The sequence below is a fragment of the Furipterus horrens genome, unplaced genomic scaffold (assembly GCF_987537825.1).
Source record: "Furipterus horrens unplaced genomic scaffold, mFurHor1.1.pri manual_scaffold_2, whole genome shotgun sequence".
NCBI classification, from domain to species: Eukaryota; Metazoa; Chordata; class Mammalia; order Chiroptera; family Furipteridae; genus Furipterus; species Furipterus horrens.
The window spans coordinates 67,664,310-67,691,538 of NW_028327172.1; the positions used below are offsets into that span (position 1 = coordinate 67,664,310).

At 38.5% G+C, this 27,229-nt stretch overlaps 1 pseudogene; it reads right to left on the minus strand.

Moving 5' to 3' along the window:
• Nucleotides 1-5,887: 5,887 nt before the first annotated feature.
• LOC150018743 (ferritin, heavy subunit-like) overlaps nucleotides 5,888-27,229 on the minus strand; it is a 99,416-nt pseudogene continuing 78,074 nt past the window's right edge.

Here is a 27,229-nt window from a genome sequence, read left to right on the forward strand (position 1 = left end):
AACCCAGTACAGAAAATCTTGTGTCTAGAGTTACTACAATGTGGTAACAAACAAACAAACAAACAAACAAAACCTCAGATATTTTTCAAAGGAAACATAGTTTATTGAGTTAGGCATAAGCAAAATATTAAATAATAAATGACAAATATTGAAGTAAAATAACACTTGAAGAAAAAAAAAGCAGTGTAAAAAGCAATGCATTTGTTAAAAGCTATAGAAATTTGTAACACGAAGACTGAACCACACTGAATGTAAAGTAAAAATAAATTAAAAGGTAGAAGGATGCTATGATGGAACAGAGAATGTGGCAAACAATCTGACTATATTACAAATGTATGAAATAGCCTCACTGTTGGGGATGGGGAGAAATGATGTTACCCCAGATAACTTTGGAAATGAATGTAGTCTGTAAAACTAAAGGCAAGAGAAATTAATTGTACATGACACTCTATATTACTTGATTTTTTTTCTCTCCAGGGTATTATATGCTCATAATATACACCAACATCCACTCGTACTGTAGTTGAATGATTAAGTAAATGGATGGTGGGAGCTGGATTTCTCATGTTTGGAATGGGAGTTTATAGATAAGCAAGGAATAAAAGCTAGAATAACTCAAGAATATCAGTACATATACATGGGTAGATTAATATAGATACATGTGATTACATATGAAATATTTATGAATATTTATACGTATATATATATGTTAATGCCCTGGCTGGTTTGGTTCAGTGGATTGAGCGTCGGCCTGCGAGCTAAGTGTCACTGGTTCGATCTTCCAGTCAGGGCACATCAGAGAAGGAAAACTCTGACTCCAAAAAACCTCCACTGCCTTGCGGCATACCTCTTCAGGGGAAAGGCTAAGGGAGTAAACCCCGACAGAAAATCCGGAGCCGGAGTCCCTAAGGCGGTTTGACGTTGTAGTCAACACTGGCAACTCCTGTGGCGCACCTGAAGCCAAGCTGTATTGACTCCGTCTTTCCCTTGGACCCTTCAGCTGCGAAGAGAGGGGGGGTCTGCTGCATGGGCAACAGCAGACCCTCCATATCACCCTGCCCAGGCTCTGTAGCTTCAGCTTCACTGGAGAGGACACTCCAGCGTCATCGCAAGATGTCGATTCAACACGGGAGGAGACAGATACCGTGTCACTCCTGAGTTGGACTACACAGCCATTCTCGGCGGTGCAGATAGACTCTTAAGAAGCTACACCATCGTCTCTCGAGACGGACGGCTGCCGACGACGACGATATACATGTTAATATACACCCATACATTTTCCTGCTGTAAGCTGTGAGGGCCTAGAAAAAAATGACACTTTAGTGGTTTGCATAAAATAATTTTCTTCTTAAGAATACTGTTTGGGAAAGGGAAAGAATAACTTCAGTGGAGGAACCCGACAAATGCTACCTCAGCCAAATGATCATGTTTCACATCAACAATGATATATCATGATAGGAGTACATATCCTTGATATGTGATAAAAATGACACTTTATCTACCATCCTCCTCCAAAAATACATAACCCAGGTAAGTATGAGAAAAATATCAGACAAATCCCAACTGGGTGCACTTAACAAAACACCTGACCAGTACTGTGCAAAACTATCAAGATCATCTTTACCTAATATCCAAGATAGCTTTGGGCTCAATATTTACATCCAAATTTTAATGAACAAAACTTGAGAACAAGAATAGAAAAGCAAAATGTCTTAATTAAGAATGTATGTTAAGTTTGAGATGATTATGGCTTATTCACGTGGAAGCAGTCCATAGATAAGGTAACTCAGGAGAGGAATTAGTACTAGTAACAGATGTAAGAGTTGAGGCTAAGTCTCAAACATTGACAAAAAAGCCCGTTTAACAGAGTTGAGCTTAAACTAAACTTGGATAAACAGAGTCAAATTAATGTGTATTAGGGTAAAACTTTTCAAAGTATAGGGTAACTTTTGGAACTTTGGAGCTTAGTGTGTTGTGTGATTTCAATAGGATATCTAACTTTCTGTCAAGAATAGAGACACAGCATAATAAATCTGATATAACCAAACAGACCCTGAGATTTAGTTACTAATTCCAGCTATTTTCATTGTTCATTTATCCAACAAAAATTATTTTTGCCTACCATGTGCAAAACACTAGTTAAGGTAGTAGAGATATAAAAATGAATAATATAGACATAACTCTTCTTTGATGTTAATATTATTCAGAGTGCATAAAATAAATATTTAAACAAATGAAATATGATTTCTGATATTTAGACATGCAAGGTAGAATATAAAACAGAGTACTTGGACAGAAAGTGACTAAAGTATAGTGATACTAATTGAGACAGGTGCATATCGATGAGTCCATTGAACTGCAAGAGACAAAAAATACATAAGCAAAAATAATGATAGCAATTCTGGGTAGGCTTTAGGGATACTTAGAATCAGCAGCATAATTATAGCTACAAAGGCCCAGATTTAGTATTACCTTTATCTAAAAGTAGACTTTTTATTGTGTGAATCTGTCAGACACTTCCCAGGCTACATGCCTTCTTTAACTCATCTAAGTTGTGAAAGAGAGGAAGAACAATAAAATTAAAATCATCTCAAAATATTAAAAACATTATTCGTATGAAAATCATAATGTTAGCTTGCTTATATTACATGGGTTCTACTAGGTCATATACCTATCCTTAAAAGAATGACCATAGTGAGATTTGGTATAATGATGATGAGTTTAGGGAAAAAAATCACTTTAGCTTACGGTGTAGACAAATTACTATAAAATGCAGGTGAATCCTGGAAATTATAATTAAGTTAACCAGAGAAAAGGGAATTTCTGTTGTGAAAGCAACTGCAATGCTCACTGCCAATGGTGGGTGAAGGTTCTCTGAAGAGAGTGACATGTAAGTTGAGATCTGAGTTACAAGAAGGGAATATGTAAAGATCAGGTGGAATAGGCAGAAAGAAGTTATTTCCATCAATAAAATAGGAAAAATTTGATGTTTAAGTAACTCAATGCAAAGCAATATTGTGAATCAGGGGAACCACAAAGTGAGAGATATGAAAAGAGGTTGTAAATGTAAGTGAAGATGTTAAGTAAGCAATAGCAAAAGTGGTTTTTTTCTTCTTACTGTAAAAAGTAGCTAGTAGAGAGTTTTAAGCAGGACAATGATAAGATCGAGAGATCACATTGGTTACTTTATAGAAATAGATACAAGTCCCAAATAACACAGATTGCTTGAGAGGTGGAATAATTACTTGAGGAGTGATCATATTCAAAAAGCTAAAATTTAAGCCAGAATAGTAAGAAGCCAGGAAAATTCCTTGGCAAGTGGAATGGAGAAAAAAACAAATAGCTGATTCAAAATGGCCTCATCTAGCACCCTGACTTACCTGCCTCCTTCTCCCTTACAAGACCACTCCCTTAAGTATCAAGCCCTCGGGACGCTCTCATCAGCAGCAAATAATTTTAGGAACAAAGCCTAGGCTTTGTTGGCCACAGATATAGTTTTGGTCAAACTAGAGATAACATTTAGGGCTCAGTTGCATTTCAGCTCCAGGCCCAGAAAAGCAGCAAAACCAGACATAGTGATACCATGGCTGGGTCAGGACCAGATGCAACGGCTGGTGACACCCTACCTTAGTGCCAACCAATCAGAAGGGACCATAATCCTGGCCCTATATGTTCATTTTGATGAATCAGCATATTAAAGGACACACCTGGGAAGCTGATGAATATTCTATTGAGATCCTTCCCTGAGACCTCCCCTAAAATTCCTGCCTTTAGAAAACAGATAAAAGCCCTTAACACAAAGGACCCAGTGTTCCCTCTCTCATGCCTGTGCCTTCTCTCTTCAGGTGTGTATCTGCTTTCTTTCTGCAAAGCTCTAAGTGTCCCCATGAGACTTGCAACCAGGAGAGCTGTTGGCAGTGGCAGCTCATCCCAGGCTAACCCCTTGAACCTATCTCCAAGGACTCTTCCTTTTCCTCTGTAACTAGTTTTTAGAGTCCACTTAGACCAGCTGGATCACTTCTTCTGCCTCTATGATTTTCTTCCTAAGAAGACAAAGGCAGTTTTCTAAGCAGCCTGCTTGAATCTTCTATGCATGCTAAATAAATTTTTTCTTTTGTTAGAGTCCTTGGCTCTAAATTCCTTCTTTGTTGAACTTAAGAACCAAGAGCTGGTATAGTTGGTAACTTAAATTTACATTTCTTCTATTTTTCTGTATTATCTTTACTTTATTAAATTTATTGGGATGACATTGGTTAATGTAATTATATAGCTTCCAAGTGTACAATTTTATCATATATCATCTGTATTATTGTATTGTGTGCCAACCACCCAGAATCATATATCTTACTGATTAATTTTTCATTATCAACAACCTGTCTCATTACATACAAAATTAGTGTTGACAAATAAGTAAATATTAAAGGAATTAGTGTGGACAACCAAAGCATACAAGTTCCTTATTTTTAGCATGAGCCTAGATGTTTTTATAGATACCATTAAAATTTACCTTTTATATGTTTCAGCATAGTTGGTTGTATATAATTCACACAATATAATGCAATGAAATTGCAAGGAATTGCCTCTCACATCATATATGAGAGTTTATTTTCATTTTTATTTTTGCCTAAATGTTTTATAAAAAGAGAATAAAATTAGGAGTTAAAATCAACAAAGACAGCTTTAAAGTCATCTTATCATAATAAGAAGAATATAAACAGCCTACCAATTAGAAATGTACAATACACTTGCCAGTGGTACTAAAAAAATGAATTCAATGTAATTTGATTTTTCTCCAGGCTCTTAACCAGATATCTACAAACCATCAAAGAGACAGAAGAGCTTTCTCCTAAAAAATGTTCAGTGATCTGATGGTTGAAAATGAGAATAATAAAAGCTAGGTCACATTGAGGGCTTTGTTTGTCATTTAAAACAGATTTGAACCTTAGACAAGACAGAATATTGATGTAAAAATTCAGTTTCTTAAGATTATTTTTAATAGAATTCACTTGATAGAAACTGAATTACACGAAGTATATTTTTGATAATACAAAAAACATAATTCAGATTACACACTCATATATTTTGAAACATTATAACTGATTTTGTTATAATAATTCCTATCTTAATTGATAACAGAAATAATTTATTATTTTAAATTTTCATTGTTATCTCTAAAACATTAAATATAAAAACTTATATTATGATAATTATATAATTTTTAGATTACCAAAATAAAATGTTTCATAAATTAAATGATCAAATAAACAAGGCATTAATGTTTTAAATTTTATTAACAAAATATTCAACACTGATGTCAAGGTGAAAATATTGTACATATCTGAAGTTTCTAGGCTGTTCACACAACATAACTTTTCAATTACCAAATTTCCCTTCAATTCAGCCATCTGCATTTTGCTGTTTATGACCAAATGATTTCCCTTTCCTTCCATGTATATTTAAATGTGTGGTAATAATGAAAAGTAATAAGGGCAGAGCATGGTAATTTGAAATGAGTAGATGTAACAGGCAAACCAACTAATTACATGTGTTGATCTGCATTGATTATGGCTAGACATGCAGTAATAGAAAGAGAAACACTTCTGAATAACTTTTCATAGATATTTTTATACTCCAGCTGCATAAAAACTACTCAATTTGTAAATCTATCATTAATTTATGGAGATAATTATGTTTTTATTCTGCTTTATTATGCTCATTTTGATTAAAGTTCTATTTCTTTTTTTTTTTATAATGCAAAAACAGATTTATTTGTATACACAACAAGGAAGGAAAACAGTCTTCTGTCAAATGGAGACAATTAAGATTCTTAAGTAGCTGATTCTGGGACCTACTGCAGTGGGAAGACTTGCTTTGTTGCCTTCAGGTGTTAAGACTGTTCAGCAGGCTTTTTAAATGGGTCTTCTTACTGGGCTTGCCTTTCTAATCCCTTATGATATGTAAGCTGGTGTTGCAGATACTTTGTGTTCCTCTTCTGTTTATCCAGGTACTTTCCCATGAAGTGTAAGAGATCCTTATCACTGTCTTCAGAAGCCACAGTCTTCAGGTCTTGTAGAAGCTGGGTTAACTTGTTCTCCAACTCCAGAGCAGACTCTAGAGCTTTTACGCCAGTTCCCCAGTTTTCCATATCAGGCCTCTTAATCACGGGAAGGCAGATTTGACCCTCACGTCTTCTCAGATATCTTAGGAACTGCTTCCCATGCTCCCTCTTCACCTCAGCTTGGTCTTCAAAGAATACAGCAAAGAGAGGTACTCCCGCGTCTCCATTGTAATAACAGGATATAGATAAATAAGCATCACTGATGTGCAGTTCATAAGCTGCCACACGATTAATAGCAATCCTACACTCTTCAGAGATGAGGTTCTTAGCCTGGGATGTCCTCTTAGCTTTAGAGAAAACCAGGCATAAACAGTGCTCTTAAAGTTCTGTTTCACTTACAGTCTTATACCAAGTCATCAAAAGTAGTAAAATTTGAAGGGTTTATTTTTATTATTCAAGCTAAATCACTTAGAACTTTTTGTAAACATTTACAAAATATTTAAGAGCAATGTTTCATTAGTAATAAATTTTTCCAATGATATGTGTATAGATTTATAAGTTGGGAGTGTTGTAAAAAAAGTAATTGGTTCTATGTTGGTTCCCATGAGATAAAAAGTTAAAGTTTTTGGTTTCAGAGACCCAAATTCAAGTTCCCAGTGCTTCACTTCTTACTGTATACTCTTTAGCAATTTACCTAACTCCTAACTCCTTTTCTTCAAATTTTTTCTTCTGTATAATAAGGGTGGGCCCTAGACATAGCAATATGTAAGGTAAATTAAGCATTCATATTGGAAGAGATAAAATTACCTCTATTTGCAGATACTATTTTCTAAGTAGAAAATGACAAGAAATCTACAAAACATTTAGTAAGTTTATCAGTAATTTAAGTTTATTAAGATCACAAGATTCAATATTAATATATGTACCAAACCTTAATTTATTTCTATATACTAGCAACAAGAAACTGAAAAATATTTAAATAGCACCATAAAACATGAAAAGCTTACTCATAAATATAACATGATTTTTATTAAAATATCAACTGGAAGTAAAAAATACACACACACACAGGGTTGCCAGTTCCCCTTTATTTTCATTTTGTAGGATGAAACCCAACCAACTGGACCACACTGGTCAGGGCAGCAGCCCTTTATTTTCGGAAATTAGGTCTTGGTCCTTTCACTCTTTGCCATTTTCTTTCCCACTTAGTGAAATACACACAATTCATTGGGAAAGCTGAGCAACTATTTTAATTTCCCTGAAAAGATTAAATGTTAATCCAGCTAGAAAAGATGTGAAGGAAAAAGTCATTAATACATAGCATAAGCATGTCATAGTAAGAATCAAAACATCTGATTTGCTTAGTGTTTATTTGCTATGTCACTTTGTAAAAGTGATCATATCTATGGTAGAACAGGGATTATCCAATATTTATAGCCCAAAGAATCTCTCAGATAGTTGTTTCATAGAAAAGTTCCTGCCTATCTGTCTCTAGTTCTGATGTAAGAGGTATGGGATTGAGGTATGGGAGCTTGTGATTCTGATGAGGTATTCTTAAAAGCCACACCTCAGGAAACATTGTGATTCCAAAAATAGAAATTGAATATGCATCTCTATATTGACATGAATTATATAATCTATGAATCATAGAAGTTTATTTAACCATTTAAACAAATGATTTTCTAAACAACCACATTACCTGATTATGCATTGATTTTTCGCAAGTACCTGGGCATGTACCTTTAATATACTAGATGTATAGCATATGTTTGTTAACCAGTATAAAACATAATTTACCTACACTGAATTGCATTAGTAAATATATAAAATGATTCCATGAAAAAGGTTTAGTTATTATTAATTAACTTTGGGAAACAAATGAGAGAATGAGATGGTAGCTAGAAGAGCCACTGGGAAGGGACTATTAGCTGAAGGTGGATGACATCACGAAAACACATGGACCATGACTAAGTGGAGTTGGAGTTTGGTCACAAAGCTGATTTATGACCTGCAATTGAACTGATGTCTGTGGACCTAATTTTGGGGGTTTGGAGAAGCTTGTCTCCCACAGGGCACCTGGATGATCAGGACTGCTCCCAGGTGGAGCTGGAGAGTTTCCTGTCTCCTTTTGAATTCAGACTGACTTACCACCTTCATTGAAAGTAGGGAGCTCAACGGTGAAGGAGGAGTAAGTGGAACTTACACTAACCTCCTCCCAGGACCAGTCTGGATTTACAACTTAATTTTGGAGAAATCACCTGGAAAAACCAACCGGACACTAGCTGGAGAGAAGTCTTATAACCACGAAGAAACAGAATAGGCTGCTACATCACAACATGACTGGTAGGGAGTGCAGAGATGCGGAAGGACTGGCTGGGCTCCCACAGGTGGCAGCTGAAGGGACTGAGAAACAGCTCAACAGCCAGGGGCTCCCCCTGAGAAGGGCGGGGTCTAAACCCCCAGCTGGGCTTCCCAGCCTACAGCAACAGAGTGGGAAGTAAAATAGTACCCAGCTGTGAAAAGCGAAAAGCCACAGGGTTTCTTGCTAGCTGGAGAGAAACAGCGGGAGGAAAAGAGCTCTTAAGTGGATCACATACAAAAATATTTTGCCCCCCACTTACCCTAGGCTCAAGGAGAGGGAAGGCAGAGAGGACTGAAAACACTTGGGAAGAGTTTGGTCTGGTGGCTTTGAGGGGAGAACTAGGAGAGCAGCCGACCAGGTCCCAGTGCTGATCATCCCCAGTACTGCAGGCAGACAATTCCTCTCCAAGTGGCATCAGCCTGAGGGGAAGCAAAAGCCCTGCCTACAGGAATTAAGCTGCCACACCCATGGTCTTTAAGCCCGACGGCTAATCACAGATTGAATAGATTAACTACTAAAGAAGACAGAAAAAGGCAGTAGATCCATGTAAATCTCCAACAGGCTGCCTAGGGCCAGACTGGTACAGGATCTGATGCCACCAGGGGCAGATCCAGGAAGTGCAGATCATTCTAAGAAGCACCAATAAACAACAGGAGTCACAAAAATGGGGAGACAGAGAAAAAATCCTCCATCAAAAGAAAAGGTAGTATCCCCAGAAAGTGCTCAATGAAACAGAGGGAAGCAAACTATCAGATATGGAATTCAAAACATGGATAATGGAGAAGCTCAATGAGCTCCACAGAAACTACAAACAATTCCAGGAAAATTACAGAGAACTCCAGAAAAACTATAAGGAACTTACGGAGAATTACACCAGCATGAAAAAGGACATAGAAGCTATCAATAAGAGCCAGTAGGAAATGAAGAATGCAATCTATTAACTGAAGAACACAGTAGAAGGAATTAAAAGCAGGCTAGAGGAAGTAGAAGATCAGATCACCGAGCTAGAGGACAATGTAGACAAAACTCCCAGACAGTGCAACAAAATGAAAAAAGACTGAACAAGACTAAAGAGGTTTTAAGACAGCTGCAGGACAACATGAAACGTAATAATATCCGTATCATAGGAATTCCAGAAGGAGAAGGAGAAGAGCAAGGGATAGAAAACCTCTTTGAAAAACTAATGACAGAAAACTTCCCTAGCATGAGGAGAGAAAGAGTCATGCAAGTCCAAGAAACACAGAGGGTCCCAATGAAGATGAACCCCAACAGGCCCACTTCAAGACACATCATAATTAAAATGGCAACATTCAAAGACAAAGAGAGAATTCTAAAAGCAGCAAAAGAGAAACAACTAACATACAAGGGAGCTCCAATAAGGCTATCATCAGATTTCTCAGCAGAAACACTACAAACCAGAAGGGAATGGCAAAAAATATTCCAAACAATGAAAAATAAAGGCCTACAACCAAGAATACTCTACCCAGGAAGGCTCTCATTCAAAATGGAAGGTGAAATAAGGAGTTCCCAAGACAAAAGAAGGCTAAAAGAATACATCTCCACCAAACCAGCAATGCAAGAGATGCTAAAGGGTCTGCTTTAAGAAGATAAAAAAACAGGGAGAGACAGAAAGGAACAGGAGTACAAAGGGGGAAAATGACAATGAATAAGTAATAACCTTAAATGTAAATGGATTAAATGCTCCAATCAAAAGACATAGGGTAGCTGAATGGATTAGAAATTATGACCCACATATATGTTGTCTACAAGAGACCCACCTTTGAACAAAAGATCTACACAGACTGAAAGTGAAGGGATGCAAACAAGTATTTGAAGCAAATGGACATGAAAAAAAAAGCTGGGTTAGTAATACTTATATCAGACAAAACAGATTTCACAGCAAAGGCCATAAAAAGAGACAAAGAGGGATATTTCATAATACTTAAGAGAAAAATCCATCAAGAAGATATAACCCTTATAAATATATATGCACCAACTTAGGAGCACCCAAATATGTAAGGAAAATTTTGAAAGACTCCAAGAAAGATATAGACAGCAACACAGTCATAGTAGGGGACTTTAACACCCCATTGTCAACAATGGACAGATCTTCGAAGCAAAAAAACACCAAAGATATTGAGGCACTGAACAATATTCAAGATCAAATGGACTTAGTCAATATATATAGAACTTTTCACCCCAAAGAAGCAAAATATACATTCCTTTCAAGTGCACATGGAACATTTTCAAAGATAGACCACATGGTAGGAAACAAAACAAGCCTCAACAAATTTAAGAAAATTGAAATTATATCAAGCATCTTCTCAACCACAATGGCTTAAAATTGGAAATCAACCTCAAAGAAAAAAGTAAAAAACATTCAAACTCATGGAGAATGAATAACATGCTATTAAAAAATGAATGGGTTAACAATGACATCAAGGAAGAAATCAAAAAGTTTCTGGAAACTAATGATAATGAACACACAACAACCTAAAACCTATGGAATACAGCGAAAGCAGTCCTGAGAGGAAAGTTCATAGAAATACAGGCCTACCTAAAAAAGCTAGAAGAATCTGTAATTAAAAAATTAACCCTACAGCTACAAGAACGAGAGGAAGAACAACAAGCAATGCCCAAATCAAGTAGAAGGAAGGAAATCATCAAGATCAAAGCAGAATTAAATGACATAGAGACTAAACTAACAATTCAAAAGATCAACATTAGTAGGAGCTGGTTTTTTGAAAAGATAAACAAAATTAACAAGTCTTTAACCAGGCTCATCAAGAAAAAGAGAGAGAGGACCCAAATAAATAAAATCAGAAATGAAAGAGGAGAAATCACAACCGATACCACAGAAATACAAAGGATTGTAAGAAATTATTATGAACAACTGTATGGCAAGAAATTTGACAACCTAAAAAAAATGGACAAATTCCTGGAAACATATAGTCTTCTAAAACTGAATGAAGAAGCAGCAGAAAGCCTGAATAGACCAATAACAACTAGTGAGATTGAAGCAGTAATCAAAAACCTCCTGGCACACAAAAGCCCTGAACTGGATGGCTTCACAGGTGAATTTTACAAAATATTTATGGAAGAACTAACTCCTATCCTTCTCAGACTATTCCAAAAGACCCAAGAAGAGGGAAGACTGCCAAATTTTTTCTATGAAGCCAGTATTACCCTAATTCCAAAACCAGGTCAAGACACAACAAAGAAAAAAAACTACCAGCCAATATCGCTGATGAACATAGATGCTAAAGTTCTCAACAAAATATTGGCAAACCGGATCCAGCAGCACATTAGAAAGATCATACACCATGAACAAGTGGGATTCATCCCAGGGATGCAAAGATGGTTTAATATTCGCAAATCAATCAACATAATACACCACATAAACAAAATAAAAGACAAAAACCACATGATCATATCAATAGATGCAGAAAAAGCATTTGATAAAGTACAACACCCATTTATGATGAAAACTCTCAGCAAAATGGGAATAAAGAAGGCATACCTCAACATAATAAAGGACATATACGAGAAACCTGCAGCCAACATCATACTCAATGGGAAAAAACTGAGAGCATTCCCCCTCAGGTCAGAAACAAGAAAAGGATGTTCACTCTCTCCACTCCTATTCAACATAATCTTGGAAGTTCTAGCCACAGCAATCAGACAAGAAAGAGAAATAAAAGGCATCCAAATTGGAAAAGAGGAAATAAAACAGTCATTATTTGCAGATGACATGATAGTGTACATAGAAAGCCCTATAGACTTCACAAAAAAACTACTCGACCTAATAAGTGAATTTGGTAAAATAACAGGGCACCAATCAATATTCAGAAATCAAAGGCATTTCTGTATACCAACAATAAAATATCAGAGATGGAAACTCAAAGAAAAATCCCAGTTACCACAGCAACAAGAAAAATAAAGTACCTAGGAATAAACTTAACCAAGAAGGTAAAAGACCTGTACTCAGAAAACTACATAACATTGCAGGAAGAAATTAAGGAAGATACAAATAAATGGAAGCATATACCATGCTCCTGGATGGGAAGAATCAACATCATTAAAATGTCCATACTACCCAAAGAAATTTATAAGTTCAATGCAATCCCTATTAAAATACCAATGACATTTTTCACAGATCTAGAACAAATAGTTCAAAAATTTATATGGAACCAAAAAAAAAGACTGAATAGCCACAGCAATTTTGAGGAAGAAGAACACCGTAGGAGGAATCACAATACCTGATATCAAACTATACTACTTGTAATCAAAACAGTCTGGTACTGGCATAAGAACAGACATATAGATCAATGGAACAGAACAGAGAGACCAGAAATAGACTCAGGTCTATGTGGTCAACTAATATTTGACAAAGGGGGAAGTAACATCAAATGGAGTGAAAAGAGTCTCTTCAACAAATGGTGTTAGGAGAAATGGACAGGAACATGCAAAAAAATGAAGCCAGACCACCAACTTACACCATCGTCCTCGTCGTCGGCAGCCGTCCGTCTCGAGAGACGATGGCGTAGCTTCCTGAGAGTCTATCTGCACCGCCGAGAATGGCTGTGCAGTCCGATTCGGGAGTGACAATCCCTGCCACACTTGGTACAGGTGAAGGCAGATGGCCGTTGTTGCTGCTGCTGACGCTGCTTCCGCCTCGATCTTTTCTGGACCGCCTCCTCGTTGCGCGCAGCCTCCGCGCGTGACGTACCTTGCCTGACCGCGAGCCTCCAGGCTAGGCGGTCGTCTGCTTGAACTTCCCATGTGTTGAGATTGATGGAGCATTGTGTCATGACCTTTTTGCAGATGTCTTTGAACCGCAGTTTTGGGCGCCCTGTCATCCTCTTGCCTTCTGCTAGCTCGCCGTAGAGGAGGTCTTTGGGAATACGGCCTGCATCCATTCTTTTGACATGGCCGAGCCACCTGAGGCGTCTCTCGCTAAGAACTGCATGCAAACTGCTCATATTGGCTCGCTTCAGCACCTCGGTGTTGGGGACCTTATCCTGCCAGGCGACATGCAGGACGCGTCGCAGGCACCTCATGTGGAAGCTGTTGAGTTTCCTTTCGTGCCTTGCGTAGGTGGTCCACGTCTCACTGCCATAGAGGAGAGTGCTGAGTACGCAGGCTTGGTAGATGCGCAGTCTGGTTTTCTCAGTGAGGCTGGAATTGTTCCACGCTCGCTGGTTCAGTCTGGCCATAACTGTGGCTGCCCTGGCGATTCTCCGGTTGACCTCCAAGTCGACTGACAGAGAGCTCGAGATGGTGGACCCGAGGTAAGTGAAGTCGTTGACAACCTCCAGGGTGTATCCGTCGATGGTGATGCATGGGGGAGTCCCCGTGCCTTGAGCCATAACATTCGTCTTCGTCAGGCTGATGGCTAGTACGAACTCCTTGCATGCGTGGGAAAGGCAAGTGACTAGCTGCTGGAGTCCCTCTTCGGAGTGTGATGTCAAAGCTGCATCGTCGGCGAAGAGCATCTCACGGATGAGCACCTCTTTGACTTTGGTCTTGGCTCGTAGACGGGCCAGGTTGTAGAGCTTGCCATCGGATCTGGTGTGAATGAAGACACCCTCGCTGCAGTCCTTAAAGGCGTATTGGAGGAGCATGGAGAAGAAGATTCCGAACAGCGTAGGCGCGAGGACGCAGTCCTGCTTTACTCCGCTGCTGACTGGGAAGGCCTCAGAGGTTGCGCCGTTGTAGGACACCGTGCTGTGCATGTTGTCGTGAAAGGACATGACCACAGCAAGCAGATGTGGTGGACAGCCAATCTTCCGTAGCAAGCTGAAGAGTCCGCTTCGACTGACCAGATCAAACGCCTTCGTGAGGTCGATAAAGGCGAGGTAGAGTGGTTTATGCTGCTCGTGACACTTCTCCTGCAGCTGGCGTAGGGAGAAGATCATGTCCACTGTTGATCGGCCAGCTCTGAAGCCACACTGGGACTCTGGGTAGACGCGGGAAGCAAGGGTCTGCAGGCGGGCAAGAGCGACCCGGGCGAATACTTTGCTGACGACGCTGAGGAGAGAGATGCCCCGGTAGTTGTTGCAGTCGCTGCGGTCTCCTTTGTTCTTGTACATGGTGATAATGTTGGCGTCTCTCATATCCTGGGGGATGTAACCCTCCTTCCAGCAGAGACAGAGTAGATGGTGGAGCGGCTGTAGCAGGACTGGTTTCCCGCTCTTTAGGATTTCTGGAGGGATTCCGTCGCTTCCTGGTGCTTTCCCGCAAGCGAGGCGGTCGATGGCTTTGCCGAGCTCTGCCGCAGTAGGTGGGGTGTCTAGCTCCTCCATGACTGGTAGGTCTGGGATGGCGTTAAGAGCAGTGTCTGTTACGGTGTTCTTCGTTGCGTACAGCTCGAAGTAGTGCTCGGTCCACCGCCGCATTTGCTGTTCCTGGTCAGTGATGACCTCACCTGTCTTGGACTTAAGGGGGGCGATCTTGGAGGGGATTGGGCCTGTTGCCTTCTTGATACCCTCATACATTCCTCGTGCGTTGCCTATATCGGCGGCTTCCTGAATGCTTCTGCACAGGTTTAGCCAATAGGTGTTGGCACAGTGGCGGGCGGTCTTCTGGACTTTGTTCCTGGCAGCCCGTAGAGCTTGAAGTGTACTGGGAGTGGGCGTGGCCTTGTAAGCCAGTAGGGCCTTCCTCTTAGCCTCGATCACGGGTTCCATTTCTTCCCAGTGAGCCTCGTACCAGTCAGCGTTCTTCCGCTCTTTCTTCCCGTAAGCAATAATGGCGGAGTTGTATATGGCGTCGCGGAGACGTGGCCAATTGGATTCGATAATGTCATCTGCCGCCACTCCCTCGCCGAGTGCATCTTCCATCTTGTTTATGAATTGCTGGGTCTTAACTGGGTTGCTGGCACAACTGGTGTTGATGCGTGGGCGACCCTTCATCTTGGAGTGGTGCAACCTCTTCGGCATTATGCGCACCTTGCTTACCACGAGGGCATGGTCCGTGTCGCAGTCTGCACTGTGGTAGCTGCGGGTGAGGAGGGTGCTGCCAATATCCGTTCTTCTGGTGATGACGAGGTCAAGCTGGTGCCAGTGGCGGGAGCGGGGGTGCCTCCATGACACCTGGTGGATCTCTTTGCACTTGAAGAATGTGTTTGTCACGCACAGGCCGTGGTGACACAAAAGCTCAAGCAGTCGCTGACCATTCTCATTGATCTTTCCTCTCCCAAAGTTTCCAAGGCAGGTGGGCCAGGCCATGTGATCGGCTCCTACTCTTGCGTTGAAGTCTCCAAGGAGATAGAGAGCGTTACTTCTGGGAATCTTGGATAACGCTTTGTCCAGTGCATGGTAGAACTGTTCTTTCTCTTCGGTGGTGGCGCAGAGGGTTGGGGCATACACGCTAAGAATGCTGACTGGGCCGAAAGTTGTTGACAATTGGAGGGTAAGTAATCTCTCTGTGCCTCCTGTGGGTGGCTCTATGGAGTTAACAAGCGTGTTCTTCACAGCGAACCCAACACCGTGCTGTCTTGGTTGGTCCGGGGACTTCCCTTGCCAGTAGAAGGTGTAGTTGGTTTCTCTGATAGTTCCATTGTCGGCCAACCGGGTCTCCTGTAGAGCCGCAATGTCGATGTTTAGTCGTGCCAGTTCCCTATCGATGACAGCGGTTTTCCTGGCACCCTTGATCCACGGAAGGTCTGCAGTAAGTCCGGGGCACATGGTCCTGATGTTCCAGCTAGCGAGGCGAAGAGCCGGAGGCTTCTTTCTTGTTGTTTGCTTGGAATTAACTGGTGTGGGTGTTTTGTGGCCCACTTTTCGAGAGGCGCCTCTCTGATCCCCACGCACCCAGTGGGGCAGGTGAGCCATGGCGAGACGGTAGCTGTCCAGTGAGGTGCGATGACCTCTCCCACCTTCAGAGGAGACCCCTGGCACTCGTTTCCTTCGCCAATCGGATGAGCTTATAACCGGTATCTGTCTCCTCCCGTGTTGAGTCGACATCTTGCGATGACGCTGGAGTGTCCTCTCAAGTGAAACTGAAGCTACAGAGCCTGGGCAGGGTGATATGGAGGGTCTGCTGTTGCCCATGCAGCAGACCCCCCCTCTCTTCGCAGCTGAAGGGTCCAAGGGAAAGACAAAGTCAATACAGCTTGGCTTCAGGTGCGCCGCAGGAGTTGCCGGTGTTGACTACAATGTCAAACCGCCTTAGGGACTCCGGCTCCGGATTTTCTGTCGGGGTTTACTCCCTTAGCCTTTCCCCTGAAGAGGTATGCCGCAAGGCAGCGGAGGTTTTTTGGAGTCAGAGTTTTCCTTCTCTGATTTTAGAGATGTCCTTCCTCTTTCCTCCTTTACAGTCTTGAGGGCAGCATTTACAGGCTAAAATAGAAAACTGGCAGTGTAACCTTCTAAGCAGATACTACCAATACCCTGCTTGGGTATACTCACCCAACAATAAACATCTCTTAAATGTCCTCCAAGTGCCATGCCTCGAATTAGTAAATGGCAGTGCAATGGCAGTCAAACATTTGGATCAGTTTTGCTAAGTAAACCACCAACACAAGTAGGTTTTTAAAACAATAGAATAGTGTCTCATTTTATTAAAAATAATAACTATTTTTAAGCAACTTACCAGCAACACTGAATAAAAACCTGGCTGTGTTTCCCACTGTTTCAACTGCTCCTCAGCTGGCTTTAACACAGCAGTATCCTGACTGGTGGCCTGAGTTAAGACTTGAAGAACAACAGTGCTGGCACTATTGAGATCCATGGAAACCAATTGGCTCAGTCCGAATAGCCCGGCTCTCCAGCTTCCACTGTCCAACACGAAGTGGCGTCGGTTGGTCCCGCGCCCCACGCTTGCAAGTCCACGCGCCGCCGCCCACTGATGCCGAAAGCGGCTTCTAGGAACGCGCCATGTTCTGAGTCGCAGCTCTAAACGATGCGGACGCTAGAATATCGCGTCACAGACATCCACAGCAATAAAAAGATCAAAATACTGATACACAAAACAACACAAATGAATCTCAAAAAGCATTACGCTAAGTGAAAGAAGCAAAGCACAAAAGTCTACATGAAGTTCTAGAAAATGCAAAATTATAGAGACAGAAAGCAGATCACTGGTTGCCTTGGGCTATGGGGCTAGAGGAAAGGATGATACAACAAGACACAGGATAATTTTTAGGGAGATGGAAATGCTTTAATCTTGATTCAATAGTAGTTATGCTACCGAAAAGCAATTTGGGGTCCTGCTGCCTGCCGCCACCCTCTAGGCAAAATTCCAGAAGCAAAGGTTTGGTGATAAAGAAAGTCTATCCAGTCACAGCTTCAATTACTTAAGCCTATCAATTAAGGCTAAACTCTGACACCTGGGCCCTGCTATCATTTCCCCCTGTTTTAATCACCTTATTTCTATAGGGCTAGTTACAAACTAAAACAGCATAAAATACAAAAACTACACAACTTTGGAAGAATGACAGGCTTCTGCCTCATAGCCTGTTCCCTCTAGAACACCCAAAGAATAAACCAGGGACCCTTACACCATACACCAGAATAAACTCAAAATGGATCAAAGACTTAAATGTAAGCCATGACACCATAAAAGTCCTAGAGGAAAAAATAGGCAGGAAACTTTCAGATATTCCATGTAGCAACATTTTCACTGATATATCTCCTAAGGCAAAGGAAATAAAGGAAAGAGTAAAGAAATGGGACTACATCAAACTTAAAAGTTTCTGCTCAGCTAAAGAAAACATCAGCAAGATGAAAAGGAAACAAACTACATGGGAAAATATATTTGCCAATGATATCTCAGACAAGTGATTAATCTCAAAAATATATAAAGAACTCATATGACTCAACACCAAGAAGACAGACAACCCAATTTAAAAATGGGCAAAGGACCTGAACAAACACTTCTCCAAAGAGGACATACAGAGGGCCCATAGACATATGAAAGAATGCTCAACATCACTAGCCATCAGAGAGATGCAAATAAAAACCACAATGGGATACCACCTCACACCAGTCAGAATGGCCATCATCAACAAATCAACAAACAACTTGTGCTGGAGAGGATGCAGAGAAATGGGAATGCTGGTGCATTGCTGGTGGGAATGCAGACTGGTGCAGCCACTATGGAAAACAGTTTGGAATTTCCTCAAGAAACTAAAAATGGAACTGCCTTTTGAACCAGCAATTCCATTGCTAGGATTATATCCGAAAAATCCTGAACCCCCAATTCAAAAGAACCTATGCACCCCTATGTTCATAGCAGCACTATTTACAATAGCCAAGTGTTGGAAACAACCTAAATGCCCATCTGTAGATGAGTGGTCAAAAAACTGTGGTACAGTTACACAATGGAGTACTATGTAGTAGAAAGAAAAAAGGAACTTCTACCAGTTGCAACAACATGGATGAAACTAGAGAGAATTATGCTTAGCGAAATAAGCCAGGCAATGAAAGAAAAATACCTTATGCAGTCAGCTATTACAGGAAACTAATGAACAACACAAACAAATGTGCAAAGTTGAACTAGAGGTATGTAAAAAAGGAGTAGACTAACAGTAACAAGGGGGGGAAGCGGGAGACAGAGAAGGTGGTAAGAAGGGGAAGGGTCTCATCAAAGAACATGTATAAATGACCCACGGGCATGGACAACTGACTGGGGACTGAATGTGAGAGAAGGGAGGGACAGGGTGTAGTGAAGCAAGAGGGGGAAAAAGAGGGACAACTATAATGAAAAAAGAAACAAAAAAACTTTTAGTGGGGGAAAAATGAAAATGTGAGAATGAAAATGCTAGTTCAGTGAATATTAGAAGGAAAAGGATTTTCCTTCACACTGTATATTTTTTCCCCCTATCTGATCCCTCCAGAGTTTGGCATTCTAAAGAAGTAAGTAATGACTTAAATTTCTTTGCATAAAACTAATAAGATCAGTTGTTAACAGAGGTTTTTGTTTTTGTTTTTTTTTACCAAGACGTTGACTAAAATATCTTGCCTAAAGGAGACATGCTTGGGCTCTGGTTGTTACCAAAAAGCCCTGAGGAACTGGGAATGACTTTTGAAGGTAATAAAAGTCCACGAGATAAAAGGCCTGGTACTGTGGTTGGTTGTGTGGTCCACAGCAATCTTTCCAGGGAAAGAATGAAGGTTGTTTTCCTGAAAGATGGCTAGAAGGGACCTTGAGGCACAATGGAAAACCAAAAGGACTTGGGAAAGACCGGTGTGTACAGGCAAGGCTAAATGCCAGGTATGTGGCTCAACTTCTGTGCCCTGAAGGGCAGACTGAAGGTCACCCTAAATGTTCCTTGCTTAAGTTCCAGCAAAGCAGAACTAAAGATCGTAAGTGATCATTTGCTGCTCTTGTTGTATTTATGCAAATGAACAGGATAAATTAAGAATGGACTTAATGCAGTCCCTTTAATGACAAGGAGAGTAACCTTAGGGAGAAAAATCATTATTCAAGGAAAATCACAATGATCAGTGGTAGACTACAAAGTAGTGCAGCTAACCATCTTTAAAGTTTCTTTTCATTTAAAATATGTTTTCATTTGAAAGTTAAACTATGTCTGTGATATCATCAAAGATGTTTAATTTACAGGCAAGAAGAATGTCAAATGCCTTGCAACTGGATATCTTTCCAATAAGACAGTCTTACAGATTTAGAGACTTGTTTGTGGCTTATGTTGCATAAATTAACATCTGTTTCTGTTTTCAAAGGGCATAAACCTATGATCTCATTACAGGAGTGATTGTCTGTACGTATAGGCCTCACTTAATCCTGTCTGCATTGCTGCCTCCTGAGATTCAATGGTTTGGCTGACTAAGTGGCAGGGCTGGTGAAGAATGGGGTGGTCTGTGGGCTTCACTTTAAAACTGGTTCCTCTTTTCTATCCTGATGGCTTGTACAGAAAGGGCCCAGACGTCTGAGAGGGGGGAAACTTAAAATATTTCCCTCAGCCCAAACTAAGTATAATGGGCAAAAGGGTTTTGGACAGATGAGATGTGCCTGGGACACCTTCCACCAAAGAAGCCCTTTTTTTTTCTCCCTAATGTGGAACATTGAAAAATTAATCCCTGCCTTTGTCATATAGTGATTATGGATTGAATGATGTCTTTTAACCCTTTTGCCAAATCTGTTGCCCCCAGAAAACAACAAGGATGCCAGCCTGTTAAACCAAGCACACCGTTGTCCGGGAACAGCCAACTGACCTGGAGTCTGCAGGATCCTTCCCCATGTGGGAAGACCACCCTCCCCTCCACATCCCCACTCTTATTAGGGATTTCTGGACCCAAGGGTAGGTAGGACAATGACCATGTCCATCTTGAAGCAGCTAGAGGAGCTCGAGACCTTTTCCCATTTTCCTTTATAAGATTATAAAGGGTCTTAAGTCTGAGAGGGAGGGATTGTTATTTTTTATTGTTAAAATAATCATTTACTTATTTAAAAAAAAAGAACACGAATATATGAAAGGGTGAGGCAGGAGAGCTTTTATGTACGACCCATGGGCATGGACTAGGGTGGGATTGCTGGGGGAGGGGTGGTGCTGTGTGGAAAGGAGGAAAGGGGAAAAAATTGGAACTATTGTAACAATATAATCAATAAAATATACTTAAAAAAAGAAAAATAGAGAAAACACATGAAAGTGGTAATCCACATTCATGAAAAAAAATGATATGATTTGAAAGTAGCAAGCAAGTGACAAATAATGGAAGTTATAGATAAAGGTCTAGATCTGCTAAATGATCTCAAATGCTAAGCAAATAAATTTATGATATGCTTCATTCAACAATTAAAGTTTTTGAGCTGGTGAAGATATTTCAGCATTTACATTCTCTATTCCAAGATACTTGATGAGTTAGAATACCATATATATTAGAGCATCTTGTAGTGGGAAAGAGGGTAAAGAGGCCAAGCCTTTAATAATTTTAATTATTAACTAAATAGCAACAAGTAGTTTTGTCTTGCACTTATAATTTATTAAATCATTTTATTTTGCAAATTGTTCCACTACAAATTCATATAATAGACATTTTTCTTATATATTTTGCAAAGATATTAAGTGGCTTGCTGAAGGTCAAAGGGAGTGAAAATGTCAAAATGAGCAGTGACACCTGTTTTCTCATAACTTTTCCTCTAATGTGTTCCTTCTACTAATGGTGATTTTACCATTCCTATATTCTAAACAGAAGAATATAATCCTTGATTTTGTTTTGCCTTAATGTCTATATTTGTTTCTCTAACAAATGATCCCAGATTGGTATTTTTGCTGGTACAAACATTTGTATTATTAATGCAGTATGGCTAGCTAAGTGTTTTTGCCAGAAGTCCCACAGACCAGCTGCCACTCACAGGCTGAAAGGTGGTAATGTTTGTAGAATGAAAAGTGTGCAGATGGAACAATACAAACATGATCAGGAACACCAAATGCTGGACTCAGGGTGGCAATTAGCAATGTCTCACATAGAGTTCCTCCACCCACTGAGTGTTTTATTTTATTTCCCATGTAATATAATGTCAAAAGCATCAGGAAATATTATTTTTTAAAGTGCTTTGTGAAACTATGGAGCAAAAGGGAGTGGTATTTGTCTAAATTGTTTTCTGACAATGTTAACAAAACTTTAGAAGCACCTTTGGTAGTATCTGACTTGATATTTGTGGAATTTCAATTTAAATGTCAGTTGAAATTCAAAAGCCATTTTAAAAAAAAATCTGTTGAAAACATTAGTTGTAACTTTTCATTTGCTTGGATTTTCCTCCTGGAAAATATCATCGCATCATTTTATATTTCTTAAGAAAAATCTTTTGAAGGAATTTACCCTAATAAGTTGTAAAAAATATTATAATTCAATATTATCTTGGCATAAATATATTTATAAAAGAAAATTAAAGGACAGATTCAGAAGACTGCCAGATCCCAATAAAGACAGTGAAAATGATTTATTCTGACTCATTATTTCCCACTTATGACTATATAACTCAGAACCAGTCAACTTACTTAAATATAATTTGAATAGCTAAAGGGGGTCTCAGCTTTCCTTCATTTTCTTTCAAATATTATTTTCTTTCTCAATGTCTATATGTAAGTTTTTTAATTCTCAGATTAATTGCCATTATTAAGACATGCCTCATTTCAGCAAGTGTTTTGAATGCTTATATAGAAACTAATAGTTAAATTGCCCAGTCACAAAAATTAGCATTACACATTATTAATGTGGTATAAGTGATTTATACTATTGAAAATATTCTTAGGGTCTAAATGGAGAAATCTCTGTCCTCTAAGTATAGTTTGATAGATTTAGGCTGCAGATGAGATTCGTATCATACAGAAAACTGCTAGTTTTCAGAAGTGTAAATTTACTCAGGTAGCATATACTGCTTAGCAATATATATGCAAATAATTATTTAAATATAGTGCTAGTATTTTATAAAACATTTTAAGGAATCATCTATACTTTATTATAATTGCCAGAAGTAGGATTGTTTCTCTCTCTTACTAAAGGTGCTGTTTTTTCCCCCTACAAGTAAAAGAATTATGGTTTGAAACAACAGATTGTAATTATATTAAAGGATAAATAAAACTTATAGTGTGTGTATATATACATATTTTGGCACTTTAATAAAAACTATGTATCCAGTGACCAGTTCTGTGCTTTACAATCTCATAGAATAACAGTTGAAATAAGAGAAAAGAAGGAGAAAAGAAAGAAGGGCTATATAAGTGAATGAATTTTAAGTTTCTCACAAAATCTGTTCACTTTTTTTTTTTTAATCCTAAAGTGATCTACACAAAGCACATGATTGGGGTAGAAATAAATGATCTGACTGAATATAAAGTTCTGCTTCAGCTAAATGAGTTCATCATTTCATTATTATATGATATGTTAAAGGGACCTATTTAAGAAAAAGAAGGTCAAAACTATGAACAATAAAATGGCAATAAATACACATCTATTAACAATTGAATCTAAAAAACAAACTAAGCAAACAAGTATAACAGAGACAGTACCATCATGGATATGGAGAGCATTTTGATGGCTGCCAGATGGGAGGGGGTTGTGGGGGAATAGGTGAAGAGGTGAGGGGATTAAGAAGCACAAGCAGGTAGATACAGAATAGCCATGCGGATGTAAAAAACAGTATAGGAAATGGAGTAGCTAAAGAGATCTACACATGACCCATGGACATGAGCAATGGTGTGGGGATTGCCCAAGAGAGTGGGAGGTTCTTGGTGGAAGAGACAAAGGGGTGAAAATTGGGACAACTGTACTAGCATAATCAATAAAATACCATTTAAAAATAATTTAATAAAGAAATAAAAGCTCTTGGGGAAAAAATAAATATAGAACATTTATAGAATTTTTGTTTATTTGGTGGAGGGGAAGCTATTAATAGATTAATACAGTATGAAGAGGCAGAAAATGTGGAGTACTTGTTCTTTTATTTACTCTCTATTTAAAGTATAAACTAAGAGAAATAGGATGATGTCATAAGATTTTCAGTGCTTTTTGAATGTTTAAGTTATAGTGTTACTGCAAAGGAAACATGGGTTGAGTATTCATTTCTAGAATTATAGCTTCCTGCTCTGCATCCCATTTCCTCGGGACAAATGTGATCTAATATCATTCTGGGGCCTCAAGTCTATATTTAATGTTTCCCTTTCAGCTAGCATCTTGAGGAATACAGGGTAAGAGAAATGATGGTCTAGCTAATAAGACTAAAATTAAAAAGTGACTAAAGTCATCCAAATAGAGAATTAACACTTCCTAAAAATATAGTTGAAATATCAAAGTGCTATAAATGCTTATATCAAAATAAGGAGTTCAATAAAAAATAACTTGAAAGGAACATAAAAAATGCCAACTACTTTAATTTTAAATTTTAATCACTAGAACATTGAGGTTTAAATGACATGTTCTTCATTAATGTATACTTTTTACAGTCTTTGAGGCTGCTTGTCATATAAAAATAGATGGCAGCCCTGGATGGTGTGGCTAGGTTGGAGCATCATCGGATAAACCAAAGATTGTGGGTTCAATTTCCAATCAGGCCGCGTGCCTGGGCCATGAGTTTGATCCCAGTCAGAGCATGTCACAGGCAACTGATTAATGTTTTTCCCTCACATTGATATTTCTCTCCCCCCCCTTCCCATCTCTCTAAAATCAATAAACATATCCTTGGGTGAGGACATGTTTATAGCAGGTGGCAAATGTATATGTTAGCTGAAATAATATGTGTATGCCAAAACATTCATAGGTTTTAATATCAGTACCCAGATACTCTGAGTTCTAGGAGAAATACTAGAAATACTATTAGAGAAAATCAGGTCCAAATGAAAGAGCTGGCTCTTCCAGTTGGTGGTGAAAGTTCTGAAAATAATGCACAAATTAGTAAAACAGGACAAATAACCCCCCACCTCAACACACACACACACACTGAGTAGTCTAAGTGTAGCATATGTATGGGAACAGGGAGTGGTCATTTAAGTTTTGTATGTTAATTGAACCTGATAAATAAAATTTTCATAAAAGAATGAATTATATTAGACTATTTAAAGATAATATTGAATATAATATATAAAAATGGCAAACATACTCTAATTAATATGAGTGATATTTTCATACAAAGAAGACCAAGATACTATAATAAAGATAAAATCACCATTATTTTTTAAGAAGTATATAGAGAATATAAAATCATCTGGAATATTATGTAGGTATTAATGCTGATGTTTATAAAAACTAGAAATACCATAGAGTTGCTTCTGAAAGCTAAACACCCAGAGATAATTAAGTAAATATAAGTAGTTCTTTATCTTTAAAAAAATACTCATATAAATAAAATAATTAAGAGACATCAGTATGTTAAATATAACTATATGAGGTCTATCAAGAAGATATCCAGCCATGTAATATAAAAATTAGACAAATTTATTGAAGAAGGTACATGATACAAGAATCATTGTACATAGCACAATGACGCCTCAGTCCCCTTCAAAGTAGGATGAATGACTGCAACATCACGAAGGACATAAAATTCACATTGGTATTATTTCTGGTTTAGTAATTAAAACACTAAGCTATGCTTTTTTCTCTCAGTACATTAGTAATTGCTCATATATAATGAATTATAGAGAAGTAAAAATTATCATAGGTAAACAAGTTAGGTAGTGGTTGTAGAGTACAAATAATAGAGCTTGATAGTTTGGATTGAAAGGAAAGCAAAGAATTTGAGAAAAATTATTGCATTTTTGATATGCTTAGAAGAAAATTGATGATTGTGATTACCCCTAAAAATCAGAATTATCTTCTGGAGGGTAAGCCCCTTGTAGTACAGACTTCCTCTGCCATGTGTGTGTTCTAGAAACCCATCTGGATTAGTGTAACAACCGGCATTGTTGTGAAATGCTGAATTCAGCTTCAGAGAATTTTTTTGGAAGACTCAATATGTTCCCCCATTTTATGATGGGTGATTTACAAATGCACCTGCCCACACTGCATTAATTGTTCAGCAGTTTTTGACCCCAAAACAGCAAGACCACCATGCCCCACCCTCCCTATTCTTGGAATCTCACCCCAGAAATGTTTTTTTTTTTTTTTTTGTTTATTCCTTGAATGAAAAAAGTCCTCAAAGGGAAACTTTGCTGACATGGAAGAGTTGAAACAGAAAATGGCAGAAGCACTAAAAGGCATCAAAATTGATGAGTTCAAAAACTGTTTTGAGCTGTGGAAAAGGCATCTTGATAGGTGTATTGTATCAGATGGAGAGTATTTTGAAGGTGACTGAAGTTTAAACATGTAAGAATAAATACACCAATTTTTTATAAATAAATATTAGTTTTTTAAAATTTATGCCAGTTGATACTGATGGTACTATGCAAAACAGAGGACACAGGGAAAAGTCTAGATAAAAGCAAGTTTTGAGTGAAGTTTAAAATCATTGAGATTGAGAACTTCTGAAACACCTGGAGTGTCAAATAGGCAATGGCAACATATTAAGGGGCTCAAAGAAGATTTAGCTGGAGATACAATGTATATGTTATTTGTGTATTTCAGTAACATATTTTACAAGAATATATAGTGTAAGGAATGTCCCAGTGACTTTGGGGTTAAGTAACTTCAAAACTTAATGCTTATATAGAAGACAATCACCAACAAATGGAAGAATTAATGGGTGGAAGTCTGGGTCAAACCTAAAGAGAACTGGAAATGAAAACCAAAATGTATATTCCAAGAAAATAAATAATGAACAGTCTTAATGCTACTAAAAGATAAAATAAATTATACATTGAAAACATGCCAATTGGATTTAAATCATGGAAGTCATTGACCTTGGAATAAAAATTTTTGGAATAATGTGTATATGAAAAAGAAAGAAATGTGTTGAGACTAAGTTGAGCTAGGATATTAAAAAAGAATAAATGTAGATAGACTTTTAAAAATTAATTGTGAAAAATAAGGGATGAATAGAAAATTATATAGAGAAAAATAAGAGGTGAAATGAAATGCAAACAGTTGGAAAGGATTAAATACATGTAAGACTATTGAAGTATATTAAATATTTTCAACTTATAGTACAATCTAACTACTGATTCTTTAGGTAAGACAAAGGAGCAATTGAAGAGTTGAGATGATATTGGAAATTTTGGCACACACACTACAAGGAATAAGAAGGGAGGGGTTTTAAGAACACTGGAAAGAATGTTATTAAAATTAAAATCTATAAAAACTAAGCTGGATAAAAAGGCAAGTGAGAATAAGACATACCTAATGGGTTGGAAGTAAGTAAGAATGGTCAATGGATTGAAGGTTTAAGTAGGGTAAAATAAAAGGATCAAATGG